General features: G+C 49.9%; 1 protein-coding gene across 1 annotated transcript in view; it reads left to right on the top strand.

Annotated features, from left to right (window-relative positions):
- The window catches only part of Socs6 (suppressor of cytokine signaling 6), a 54748-nt gene extending 51420 nt beyond the window's left edge, over window positions 1–3328 (top strand). Inside the window, exons 2-3 of the transcript XR_003300776.2 lie at window positions 1755–2035; window positions 2326–3328. The gene's annotated coding sequence lies outside the window, so the exon portion shown is untranslated. The remainder of the gene's footprint in view (window positions 1–1754; window positions 2036–2325) is intronic.
- Window positions 3329–13406: the final 10078 nt, after the last annotated feature.

Raw genomic sequence — 13406 nt, 5'->3', positions numbered from 1 at the left:
TGGAGAATCCCGAGTTTAGAAGGTAGCTTGGCGTTGTCTGCCTTTCTGACCCACTCATTAAGCTCTGCCAATAGTCACCTGCCCATATCTTCTGTAGATTACTGTGTGATCTATTCCAGAGGCTCCCAACCCTGGTGCCCATCAGAATCACCTGGGTCTTTAAGAGTCTGACATGCGAACGGCATTTAGGCTAGTCACATCTACGGGGACTGAGACATCATGATTTTTAAAACTGTCCAGTGCAGCCAATGCCGAGACCCTCTGCCTTAGAGGAAATGGAGAGTTAAGACACAGTGCTCTTGTTTTTCAAACTTGCAGTCTTAGAGGGGAAAATAAACAGGCACAGACTCGCGCATACGCTGGTCTACAGCACAGTGCAGTCACTGGAGGGAGACAGGAATCCCAGTGCCACTTGGTAAAGGGTGGGAGTCTTCATCTCTGCTTCAGGGTGTTGTCCAGATGTAGGAAGAAAAAGAGGAGCCTAAAAATAGCTGGAAGAATCGTTCCTCCAGCCTCACCTCACACTGAAGTCCAGGTCGCATCCTGAGAGCACTGCAGGGTCTGACCCCTCACCTCCATGACCCCCTCCCTTCTTTGTTCTGTCTTGGCCAACACCAACCCCACTTTTCCACCTGCGTGCTCACAGCTGCCCGTGGCTGCCGAGAAGCCTGCGGTGGGCTGCGGGTCTTCTTTCACGTTTGTGACACCTGTGTTAAGCGGCAGTGCAGTACTGTCACAGGCCATCAGGACTGTGCTTAAACCCTCCAGCGAGGTGTGCGAGCCACTTCTGCTTCCCTGGCCCCTCTGGCCTGGCCTGGAGTTGCCCGGGCTCCCAGCCCTCCCGCCCTCTAACCCCAGGCCTTGGCTGTGTCTGTGCTTCCTGTCTGACTCTCTGTCTGGAGCTCTGCGGGCAGGTTTCTTCCTGCTGTAATGGTACGGTGGCAGATGGTACCGAGTGAGCTCCTTCAGTGCTGCCTGGGGCTGGGCAGGGACCCCTGAGCCAACTGGGGTGCTGGGAGTAAGTGAACCGGCCAGTGCTGGTCTGAGTACTATGAGAACATCTGGAAACGCTGGGAGGGACCTCCTGGGCTGGAGACACGAATAGTTTACAAAACAGAAAATCGTAAGTGCCACAGGAGAAGATGTGCTGTGAGGATTTGGGGTCAGAGAGAGTGACAGGTCCCTTCTGAATGACAGGCGGGAGTGGAGGCCTGGGACAGGAGGTCCAGAGAGGAAGAGACTGAGTGGTGAGGGAGGTTGTTGGAAGGCCTTGGCAAAGTCTGGCCAATTCCAGGAGTGGGGCGATGTGCTGGCGTTGAGCAGAGGGCTCTGGAGCTGGACTGCTGGTTTCGTTGGTTATCGCCGCATGGCAAAGGCTGCTTTGCCATGACCTGCTCCTTGGTTTCTTCATCAGTCACCTGAGAATAATGATGGCTTCTTCCTTGCAGGGTTTGATGAGTGCACAGGTGAGGGTCTTGGAACAGTGCCAGGTGCTCTGTGAGTGCTCAGGAGCTGTGGGGCCAGCGCTGCTAGGAAGAGATGCTTCACCATCAGCTTGGCCCTCGTCATTTCCATTCACAGGGACTTTCCTGTTTTTCTCTTATTTTCCTTCTCTTGATCTATTATGAAGTCGGTTGGAAAAAACATCAAGGAAAACAGGATTGAGAGAGCCGAGGAGGCGGTGGGGAAGGGGAAGGCTGGGCTGTGGGTCTGTTTGGGAGTCCCTGCCACAGTTTCCCCTTTATGACTTCCAGGGTCCATGCGTGGAGGCTGCACCCTTCCAGGCTGTGTTCCACCTGGAGAAGTCCCGCGAGCTGCGGGAGTTGACGTGAAGGCCCCGAGCGTGCGGGAGCAGACAAGCTTCCACGAGAGATTGAGAGGGAGGATGAAGCAAGGGAGAAGAAGAGTCACAAGTGATCCTGAGGTTTTGAGACTGCCTGAGTAAGAGAATGATCTAGGTTGCCATTGACATGGATAAGGAAGCCTGGAAGTACTTCCTGAGGATAATGAGGAGGCTGCTTTTTGATATGTTAAGGTGAGATTCAGATGGGTGATGCAGATGGCCTGGGGCTGCGTGCACTAAGAAACTAAACTTCCTTGGAGAGGGAAGAGTAGAAGATACTAGTGTGTCCTCGGTTCTGCCTTCCTCTGGTCTCCCACACCCTGATTTATTCCCTAGTTTGCATCCAGCCTCCTCTTCGCCAACCATAAATCTGGTTCAGCTCACACCCCTGTGTATCCAGGGCTTTGTTGGGTGGGCTACTTGCTGCTCCCTGGGGTAGCGGTGTGGATGAGCATGAGTTTTCCTTTCCTTCCTTTCTCCAGATGGAGTGGAGATCTGTCAGAGCCCAGCCAACGTGATGAGTGTGAATGGTTGGATGTCCCCAAAATGCACGCCAGGGAGCTCCTCAGTGGGGAGTTGTGAGGATGAAATGAGCTGAAGTGACACAAGTTGTTCTGTGCTGCCTCCAGAGTCCCCGGCTAAGACAGCTGCTCAGCAGAACAGCCAGCCTGGTCCTGCTCCTCGCTGGAGTCCACCCAGTGCTGCTTGGTTCCCACGGAGGAGCTGGGCCTCAGGGTGTCCTGACCAAGGACGGAGGAGCTTCTGTATATGTATCCACCCACCTGGGGCCTCAGGACAGCTGGGGTCCACTCCACACTTGAGCTTCTCTCTTTTTATGTCTTTGTGATCTGCTGGGGACAAATCGTCAAGATGGCCTTGTCAAAGCGTTAGATAGCTGGCTTTGGTGTTGGGCCCCCAGCTTCGACGAGGTTTTGACTTCAAGGCTGAGTGGAGGCATCCTTTATTTTTGACATAGTAGCTTATGCCCTAATTTTGTGTTCATGACCTTGACATCCCTGATAGCCCCGATTGAATTGGAAACTTTTCCTTGAACTTTGATCATCTGATCGGCACCCAAGTGAGACCGCTTGAGGCTCCTCTGGTGGTGGAGGAAATCACAGAATGGAGGGATGGAAGGGACGCTGCGGTTTGTCCCAAGTGACATCACACTGATGCACCCACGGTCACATCCACTCACTGAAAAGGTTATCAGTCCCTCATAAACTCCCATTCTCTAAGCATGAAGCTATTAACTGCAACCCCATCTAAACAGCAATACCACAGGAGTACCCAGTGTTTAGCACGGACGTAAGTCACTATCAGGCAAGAAGTGGAAATTTTATAGTGGAGTTTTGTATAAACTTTTCAATGATTTTAAATAATAATAATTAAAAAAACAGAATATAAAGTTGCATTTATGTCATACTTAAAACTAATGGGGGACAAGAAAATGGAAAGCTATGGAAAATAAAACCAATTGCTATGCTTGGGCTATCAGGATAATTTTACTTTTCTATTAAATACTAGTGAGTATGCTATCCGTTTGCTTGTCCATTGTTCTTGCATCAAACTCATAAAAATGTTGTTTTTATTCTTTTTTTCTTTTCCGCTTAAAAATAGGTAAAGCAAATAAGAACATACTAATTTACAACGTCATCCTTCAGGGCTCAAAGGCAATGACAGAAACAGAAGTTCACTTAGTGTCTCAAGCCTTCCTCATCCTCTCCCAACCCGTCTATAAACTGTCGTAGCTGTTTGTTGAACTTAAGTTTGCAATCTAACATGAGCTGGGGATCCTATTAAGAAGGATTGGTGTTTTAGAGAAACCACAACACTAAGTCATGCACAAGAGGAAGACTTTAGCCAGTTCTTAGAACAAGCATAGTGACATTTTCCCTTGCACCCTGGGAAACAGTGTTTCCTGACTCATGCTTCCTCACGTCTGATTGGCAGGAAGGCTTCCCTGTTACTCAGCCTCGTTTCAATAGCTCCTGGTCACTGGGACTCGCGCAGCCTGGTCTCTAGGTGTGGTCGTTCACTATTGTGGCTTCTGTTCTCTGAAGACCCATAAAGCAGAGGGGCTGGCAGACTCGGCAGTTTTCCTTACTTTTTCCCAAGTCCCTGAACCGTGCAATTGGTCCTAGTGCAGGACAGTGGTTCCTAGAGGACAGTGTCTTCCCTCTTGGGAGGAGACTTGCAAGAAGAGAAGAGTTGAGGTTTTTGTATTAAAAAAAAAAGTCAACCACAGCAAACTCAATTTGAGGTAATCTTAAAAATAATATTTCTGTCAATTGGAATGAGAGAACGAGGCACTTGATTTTGTTGTCACTGTGGCTTTCGTGTGGTCTGTCTCCTAAAGGCTCCTGTGCTGCAGGAGGGTGCCCAGTGTACGGTGCTGGGCTGGTGGAGGCGGCGAGGTCCCGGGCCTTCACCATCGCCCATGGATCAATGCTGGCTCCTGAGAGCAGGCCAGGCTCCTGTGACTGGCTTTGTCCTGCAGGGAGGACGTGCTAAGGCAAGGCTGGCCTGCTTGCTCAGCCTTCCTCAGGCGGCCGATTTCTCCCTGTATCTTCACCACGCTCTGAAACAGCCAGAGTGGCCCTGGTCAGGACCCATGTGACTTTCTATTTGAACCTTCCAGCCACTGGATCATGCACCAAATGAATCTCTTTACCTAAGTTATGCCCCTCCAGGCATTTTTTTATAGCACCACAAGATGGACCGAGACAAATGATAATAAAAGTGATCCCGGGGCACTTTACCATTGCGCTACCTCCCAGTGCTTTCTATTTTTTATTTTGAGACAGGATTTGACTAAGTTACCCAGGCTGGACTTGAACTTGTGATCCTCCTGCCTCAGCCTCCCGAGTTGCTGGGATCACAGGTGTGTACCACGATGCCTGGTTCCTGAGACATTTGTTCATGCACACAACGTGACAGTTTGGTCAGTTTTGTTCCCTAGCACCTCCCCTTTCCCCCTCTTCCTTCCTTTCCCTGATCCCCTTCTGTTGGTATTTGGAGGGCAGAAGATATATTCCAGATGTGTGAGTCAGCGTGTCATCACTGTGACCAAAACCCCTGATAAGAGCAACTCAGAGGAGGAAAAGTTGACTTTGGCCCATGGATTCAGAGATGCAGTCCATGGTGCACTGAGTCCATTGCTCTCGGTCAGGGGTGAGGCGGAACATTATGGCGGAAGGATGTGGTGGAGGGAAGCTACTCAGCTCACGGTGGCCAGGAAACAGAGAGACAGTGACCCGCCTTCTCCATCCACGCCCCACCTGCCCACAGTCACCACCCAGTGAGTCCATTCAAATAATTGATCCATCAAATGGACTATTCTGCTGATCAGGTCATAGCTCTCAAATCCAGTCACTTCCCCTCTGAACATTCCTGGACTGACACTGGAGCTTGGGGACACTTCACATCCCAGTCACCCCACCAAGTCACAGGAGGTCTGCTGCTTTCCTCTCTTCATGCATCTGAAATCCCTAGGGTCTGGCCTTCCATAAGTAGCAGATGTACAGGATAGTTAGGTGCTGAATCAAATAGAGGAGGGCAAGGAAAAAAAAGCTGAGTTCCTACGTTGGTGGTAAATCTAGAAATCTGGGAAGAATTGTACCAGACGAGAATTTCTTACTCCCGATGCCTTCCCCAAGAGTAATTCAATGTAAATTTTATAAAAACCCTCTTGGCTCTAGGCTAGTTAGATAAAGAACTTCGAATTCTCATTGTAAAGTGAACTTCTAAAATATGGACATAAAAAATGGTCCACATCCACAGGTTAATTAAGCTTTTAACAAATTATTTTGATTTTGCGTTTTGCTAATCTTTGCTCTCAGCCTGCTGTGTGTTCACTGTGCCCTGAATTCCTGTCTCCTCTTTGCTTTGGTTACCTCCTCCTTGCTAGGGAGGTGACCAGTTTACGAAGTGGTGACTTTAGGACTTGGCCAGAATGAACAGTGACTGAAAGTTCTCCTCCATCTGAGTCAGCTGGTGGATGCATCTGCCTGAAAAGAATCTGAAGTCAGAATCCATCAGGGTGACTGAGATAGAAGTAGAAACGGAGACACAGAGAAGAAAATGGTTTGCAATAATTTGAAAGTTTGCCATTAGGTTTTTAATGAAATATTTTCACCAATAATTTTAATTTAAAAAATTTAATTTAAAAAACATCATCAAGTAGGTTAAGTAATATATGTCCATTTTCTAAGGAGCATGCATTCACTATTTAAGGCTCCGCAAGTGAAACAGCACTTCAGACACACACAGACTGAAGCCTGACAGTGGCCACATATGCAGTCCTAAAAAATGCGCTGCTTAAAGAGTCCTGGGTAATGATTAGCCAAGATCAGGGACTTCTGGCCTGAACTCGGTTCTCCTGAGGTTGTGAGCATGTGCCCTGAGGTGGCAACTTTGCTAGATCAATGGGAAAACTCTTGCACTAGACAGAAAAAGACCTCAGCTGTCCCCAGCCTCCCACCTTTCGCTCTAGTGACGTCTGGGCTTAGAGAACAGAAAATCCTCCACTGGCTGCTCAGGTCTGGGGTGCGCCGTTTGCGTTTCATGAATCGCAGAAAACTCATGCCCGGTTACTTTTTCTTCCTAAAGGGCAGGGACGTGCACCCTGCCCCCACCTTCTCCCTTGACTTGTTTATTTCTTCTAGACGTCACCTCTGGGGTGGCTCCTATAGGCACAGGGCTGCACAGCTGCCAGCGCTGGGAGACGCCTGCTGGGCAGCGCCCCTCCTTCTGTTCCTGATGGCCAGGTGGTCAGGCAGCCTGGAGCAAGCTCCTGATATCAGGGTTCTTGCCATGTCCTCTCTGGCCCTGGCCTTCTCAAGCTGTCCAGGTCCCTGACCTCTAGGGATGGAGGTTGTAATGTCCTCAGGCCTCCGGGCCTGAAGAACCCAGTGCTCTTCTGTGGGCTGTGCGGTGAGTGCCACTTGTCTCCTGCCAGGTTTCCCCCCTGTTTCTCTGGGACACAGACTCAGATCAGTGCATCTGGTGCCAGCCCAGTCAGGGAGGGGCTCTAAAAAGTCCCCATCCACCAGGGACGTCTCTGACTTTGATAGTGGAAATGTGTTTCTACCTCTCAAAGTGCCTTGGAAGATGCACTATGAAATACTTCTGAGCATCACCTTCAAGGTGACTGGAAAAACGAGAGCCTCCATTAATGCCCAGGACGCCCCAGACCAGGCAGCTCCAAGGGGAGGGGGTCTCACGGTGTGAGTTTCCCAGGGCTCTGTGGCAAAGCGCCAGGAACCGGAGGCCTCACACCACAGAAATGGACTGTTCACAGCCGTGGAGCCTGGCAAGTCCAAGATCCAAGCAGAAGAGTGTCTGATGGGGCCCCGTGTCCTGCCCATAGTCAGGTGAGCGAGCTTGGGGGTTTCTTTTACGATAAAGGCACTAATCCCCAGACTGAGGGCTCCATTCCCAAACCCTCAGCACCTCCCAGAGGGCCCACCTTGCAGATTTGTCCCCTGAGGGACAGGTTAGGAGTCCAACATGACAACAGGAAGGACAGGCCTCCAGACCACAGCAGGAGGGTGTCCTCACAACCCGCCCGCCCCCCAGCCCTGGTGGCCCTGGAGGACTCCCATCTCTGCATTCTGCTCACTGGCAGGGTGAGCTAGACTCATGGAAAGGTTAATGGGAGGCACCTCGCGACCAGGGAAGAGCTGCTGCAGTCCCTGTGGATAAAGGTGGGGTGTGAGGATGACCTCCAAACAGAACGGTGGCATCTGTCCCAACTGCGGGCGTCAGTCTGTCCTCTTCCCCTCTGCTCTGTCGGAGCCCAGCTGACTTCTGGGGGTTTCATCGTCCCTCCTGGTTCTCCAATGGTGACATATGCCCCTTGCTGGCTCTTGAGCAGTGGAGGCCCATCTCTCAACAGCTTCTCTCCTTTAAAAGTCTGGACGGGCTTTTTATCGAAGGAGGCCAAATTTGGTAACATTAAAGGAATCAAAAATTTTTGGCCAATTTATACTGAGTTGCATAAAGAAATTTTAAATGAAAATAGACTGTCTAAATATAGTCACAAGAGTTTTATGCATGGCATATAAAACGTCTCTGTCTTTTGTAGGACAAAAAGTTGTGTTTGTCTATTAAGTCAGCTTCACATGTATCTATGGATACATATGTGTGCACAAGTGACACACAGTGCCCAAGTGGGTGCATCCTCCAGCGGGCTCTGGCCAGGCGTCAGGAAGGATCCGTCTTCTCTTCAGCAGCAACCAAGGCTGCAAAGGAGCCCACTGAGAAGGAGGCTAGACTAACTGTCCTTCAGGTTCGCCAAGCACACTGCTTGAGTACACAAAATGGGATGCAAGATATTCTGTTTGTTTTATTCTTCTTATTGTTTTGATCTGCTTGAGCTGTGGTTTGAGAGCAGTGAGTAACACACACGGCAGTGCAGGGTCTCTCACTCTTGGCACTTGGGCATTGCCACTCTGTTTCTTGTACGGCTGTGCTGGCTTTGCAAGGTGTTTTGCAGCCTCCCCAGCCTCTGCCCGTGGATGCCAGTGGCACCTTCCATCCTGCCCAAGTCACGATCACCAAAAATGTCTCTGCCTTTGGCAAATGTCCTGCAGGGGACAGAATTACCCAAGGTCTAGATCCACTCTCGGCAATGACTGCAGTTACAGCATATTATCCATTTTCCCAGGGTTTTTGTTGTATGTATAGATCACTATGTTTGGCACATAAAGATTCATGATTGTATTTATTGCTATTGCTGTTCCTTCTTTTGTCTATATTTTCTTGATGAATCGTTGCCCAGCCCCTTACTTCAACCCACACAGTTCTTACCGGCATTGCCGCCTCACGGGAGGAGTTTCTGCAGAGCAGGTCACCCTGAATGGCCCTCATCAAGTTCCTTCCCACTGCAGAGGGAGTGGGAGATTGGGCACTTGGGGCAGCTACAGAATCGGCCATGCGCTGACTGGTGGCGTGTTATCTCTGGAGGCTGGGAGCCTGGGATCAGGGTAGCAGCACAGTCAGGTTGTGCTGAGGGCCACTCCTGGCTGCAGGCACAGACTTGTCATCACGTCTGTCATTGTGTCCTCACATGGGAGAAGGAGGGGCCACAGACACCTGGGGTCCCCCTCAGAGGATGCTAATCCCACGGGTAGAGCTCCACCCTAAAGTCCTGCTCACCTCCCAGGTGCTATTTTTCCTAACACCATCCCTTTGCATGTGAATTTGGGGGCCACATTCAGTCCACCTCGTCTTACTTGTGTGCTGGTATAGCGGTTATGACTTAGAAGCTGGGAATCTTGCATCCCGTTTTCTGTACTCAGGGAGTGTGCTTGGCGAACCTGAAGAGGACAGTTAGTCTAGCCTCATCCTCAGTGGGCTCCTTTGCAGCCTTGGTTGCTGCTGAAGAGAAGATGGATCCTTCCTGACGCCGCTGGCTGGAGCCCTCTGGGAGGATGCACCCACTTGGGCACCGTGTGCCACTTCTACAGCTTCTAATTTCATGCTCAGGGCACAGAGTTTCCTGGCATGGACACTCCAGAAATGTGCCCCCCTTCCTTATACTGCAGATACTTCTGAAAGGCTCCTTCTGTTTCTGGAATGTGCAGATGGGTGTTCCCTGTAAACAAACATCCAGCGTGCAGGTTACACTTAACATCCCCTGTCCCCAACACCAGAGACAGGGTCCCGAGGCAGAGTTGCAGCCGAGAGTCTTGAAATTTAAAGAGAATAGCAAGTCTGTGAGTCATTTATTGTTGAATAATGCATTGGAGGTGCTTTTCCTGGTCCCACCCAGAAGGTCCACCCCTCTGCCAGGCTGGCTGCCGCCCACTCATCTGTCACCTACACAAAGACTTTTTCCTCCTCAGGCAGCTTGGATGGCTTCCTCATGTCCCCCAGCCCTTTGTGTGCGCTATATTTAGAACTCAACAAATCACTCTGCAGTGATTGTTTATGTATCTGTCTCTCCCAGTGGGTGACGAGCTCCTTGGAGCCAGGAGACATCCTTACTGCCTACACGCCCATCTCCATCTCCTTTTGTTCAGCACATCTCTCCGTCTGTTTTCACTTCCCTCTGAACTCCTCGCAGTGATTCCCTTGTCATCAGTGGACTTCACTTCTGTTAATCCGGTGATGCGACAGTCAGGCTGGTTTTTTTTTTTTTTTGTGGTTACTGGAGATGGAACTCAGGGCCCCTTGACCACTGAGCCACATCCCCAGCCCAGTTTGTATTTTGTTTAGAGACAAGGTCTCACTGAGTTGCTTAGTGCCTTGCTTTTTGCTGAGGCTGGCTTTGAACTCGCGATCCTCCTGCCTCAGCCTCCCGTGTCCCTGGGATTACAGGCCTGTGGCACCACGCCTGGCCTGGGTTGGTTTTTTATAGCTCTCTGTGTACCTTGGGCGCTCTCCACTTGCCTGCCTTGGCCGATCCTGTACCCTGTGCTTGGAGCACATCACTCCAAACAGCAAACCACAGCCCTTCCCTGTGCTGGGTTGACTTCTCCTCCTTCTCAAGGTTGGCAGGGCTCTCTCCCTGGAAGGACTCTGTGCTTCTCGTTGCACCCATGTTGTGGCAGTTGCTGTCCTGCTGTCCACTTGACCCTGGGCCTTCACTGGATGAGAGCTTCATCCATGCCATGTCTCATCTTCCTGGCAGAGAGCTGCTACTCAGTGAGTGTTTGTTACAAAATGTTTCTTACAAAGTCCACGTAATGTATTGTTCAATTCTGTAGAATTATGTAGAAAGTCTACCTAATCTGAAACAGGAAATTCAGATCTTCACCCGGGTTCTTGTACTTGCAGATGGAGAGGAAAATAAAACATAAAAGTTTCTTAAGCTTTAGAGTGTTTTAGGGAAAAAGTAGGCATAAGCAGAGAAAAACGGGCTCCTGCTGGGAAGTAAGATCCAAAGGGCAAGGAGAGTGAAAAACAAAACCAAGACAGAAAAACAGGCTTGGAAGCCTGGGGTCAGCCAGGCCTGATAGGACGGCCCCTCGCAGGCAGGAGGGGGCACCACGGAGGCCCCAGGGAGGAAAGGGGAGAAGGAGTCGAATTTTGACCTGAGGTGTGTGTACTTATGCCCACGTCTGGTGAAGCTACGGGAGGATTCAGTCCCGTGGCTGCACTGTGGCCAAGGGAGGGGATGCAGTGCAGGCTCCGGCATTGCTGTGACCTGGCTGACCGTTGCCTGGACCACTGGTCCTGGACATTGTCCACCCTGAGCACTTGTGTGAGAAGCAGCAGATCCGTGGAGTCCTCCAGCCTCAGGAGCTTCTTGTAAAGACAAGGAAATGGATTTATCACGTGGACGCTAGGCAACGTTGGCTTTGGCACTGTATAGACAATAAGTTGCTTCTGCCGTCTTCCTGTGGCCACTCATGGAATTGAACGTGGCTCTTGGGGGACAGGCATGTGTCCCGGTTCTTTGTCCTCTCAATGCTCCCCATGCTGGCTGTCACAATCTCCACTATTTTATTTTTTGTGGTTGCGTGTGAACAGCATACCTTTATTTTATTTATTTATTTTTATGTGGTGCTAAGGATGGCACCTAGTGCCCCACACATGGGAGGCAAGCGCTCTGCACTGAGCTACAGCCCCAGCCTGACATTTTAAAATAAAATCTACTCTTTGACAGATGGAGAGTCATCTCCCCTTAGGTCTCTCTCGCGGTTGAGATGCCTTGGGCCATTATGCCGTGCGCTGCTGTTGAGTTGGATAAGCATCTTTTAGAGCCTGGCCTGTTCCAGGGTTGGCAGAGTACAGGAGGCACGGTGGCAGCTCATAGACACCGCACAGCTCAGGGTGCCAGTCCCCAAACATCAGTCCCAGAGATCATAGTCCCTCTGGGGGAGTAGGCACCTTGGGGAACAGGCGGAGAGCCAGAATCTTCTGAAGAGGAACATGCTGGGCGTGGCTGAGCAGGGCACTCAGGGCACCGGAATCCTTGAAGCGGCCGTGGATTTGCTTAGTTCATCAAGCCTGCCACCAACTGCCCCACCTCTTGTTAAGCCACAGACAGGACTTTCTGTGAGGATGATACGATTTAGTTATTTTAAAGTTATTTTGAACAAGAGCTCCTCTTATTGACAGCTGAAGCACCTAAGTGGTGTTATTGCCACATGACTCTGTAGAGATGACTGATGGATGCAGCCATGTGCTCGTGGGATGTTTAAACACCAGCACTCCTGCCTGGGACCTGTAATAAGAGACCTACACAGGAGTCATGGGTCTGTGAGGTCATGGGCACTAGTGTTCCCTAAATCTACACAGACTGCGTTCCATTACCTCTTTTTTTTTTTTTTTGCGGAATAAATCACCCCTAAAGATGATGATTTGAAACATCAGAAATCATTTCATTGTCATAGCCATAGAATTTCATGCATCACGTTGGCTGGGTTATGGTACTCAGTGATTCTTCAAGTATGATTTAAGTTGTTGCTGTGAAGATATTTTGTAGATGTGATTAACGTCTGTGTTCAGTTGACTTTAAGTAGATGATCCTTGACAGTTTGGGTGGGTCTGATTCAGTCCTTTCAAAGGCCCGAAGAGCAGGATAGGGCTTCTGAGAAGAGGAATAAATTCTGCCCCTGGATGATAGTGTCCAGCAGTGTCCAGCCTGCACTTCCAATGCCCTGCTGTACAGATTTCAGATCTGCCCCGGAGGGAGCTCCCACGACAAAGAAGCTAATTCCTTGCAACAAATCCATGTCCTTCCTGTTCTGGATCTTTTCTGTGCGATCCTGACTGATACAGTTATCATCACTCACAGTTCTGGCACCTGAACAAGGTCTGCTCCGTGGCTTTCTCTTGGGGTCCCTCAAGCAATTGCAATAGAAAATGGCTGGTGCGAGGTCTCCTTGACTGTGTCATTCAAGTGTGACAGCTGACTAGGACCTCAGCTGGGCACTGGCTGGAAAACCAAGATGTGGCCTTTCCATGTGAGTGGGGCTTTCCTGTGGCACAGGAACTGGGTTTCAACAGGGATTCCCCAGAGAGCAAGTGAAAGGGCATGGATTTCTTCTTATTATTATTATTATCAGGGCAGCCATAAAGGTACTTTCAGGATGAAAGGTAAAAACAGACCTGCCACTCATGGGAAGAGAGCTGATGTCACCTCTTAGAAGAGCATCTGCCACGTTTCTTCAATTCGTGGTGAAAAGAGAAAACTAAAACCAAATTGTTTGAATTTAGGGGACAGTCCTTTGTTCTGGACTTTTCTATTGAAACAGCCTACAATAAATGTCATGGCGATTCTTTTTATACATATATTTACTGTGCAAAGCAGAAGCCAGTGACTGACAGCCAGCCCTGAGGCTTTGTGACATTCAGAATTTGGCAGATTGATGGCATCTGCTTTTCTGCCCAGAGTCATGAGGTATTTTGTGGCTTCCTCCAAAGTGGTCACTTATCCTCAGCATAGTCCTGGTGACCTCGGGCTCTCCTCATTGAAAGACTGACCACTTTCACTGCTGACCGTCTTTACTGAGTATTATTTACCTCCCTGCTGTAACTTCTACCCTTGACCTTGAGTCTTCCCTCTTGGTTCACTTACGGCTTTCCTACTTGGCAAGAACCCCATCCT

The sequence above is a fragment of the Urocitellus parryii genome, chromosome 13 (assembly GCF_045843805.1).
Source record: "Urocitellus parryii isolate mUroPar1 chromosome 13, mUroPar1.hap1, whole genome shotgun sequence".
Lineage (NCBI taxonomy): Eukaryota > Metazoa > Chordata > Mammalia > Rodentia > Sciuridae > Urocitellus > Urocitellus parryii.
The sequence above is the reverse complement of the archived record's forward strand: the minus strand, read 5'-3'. Positions and strand labels throughout refer to the sequence as shown.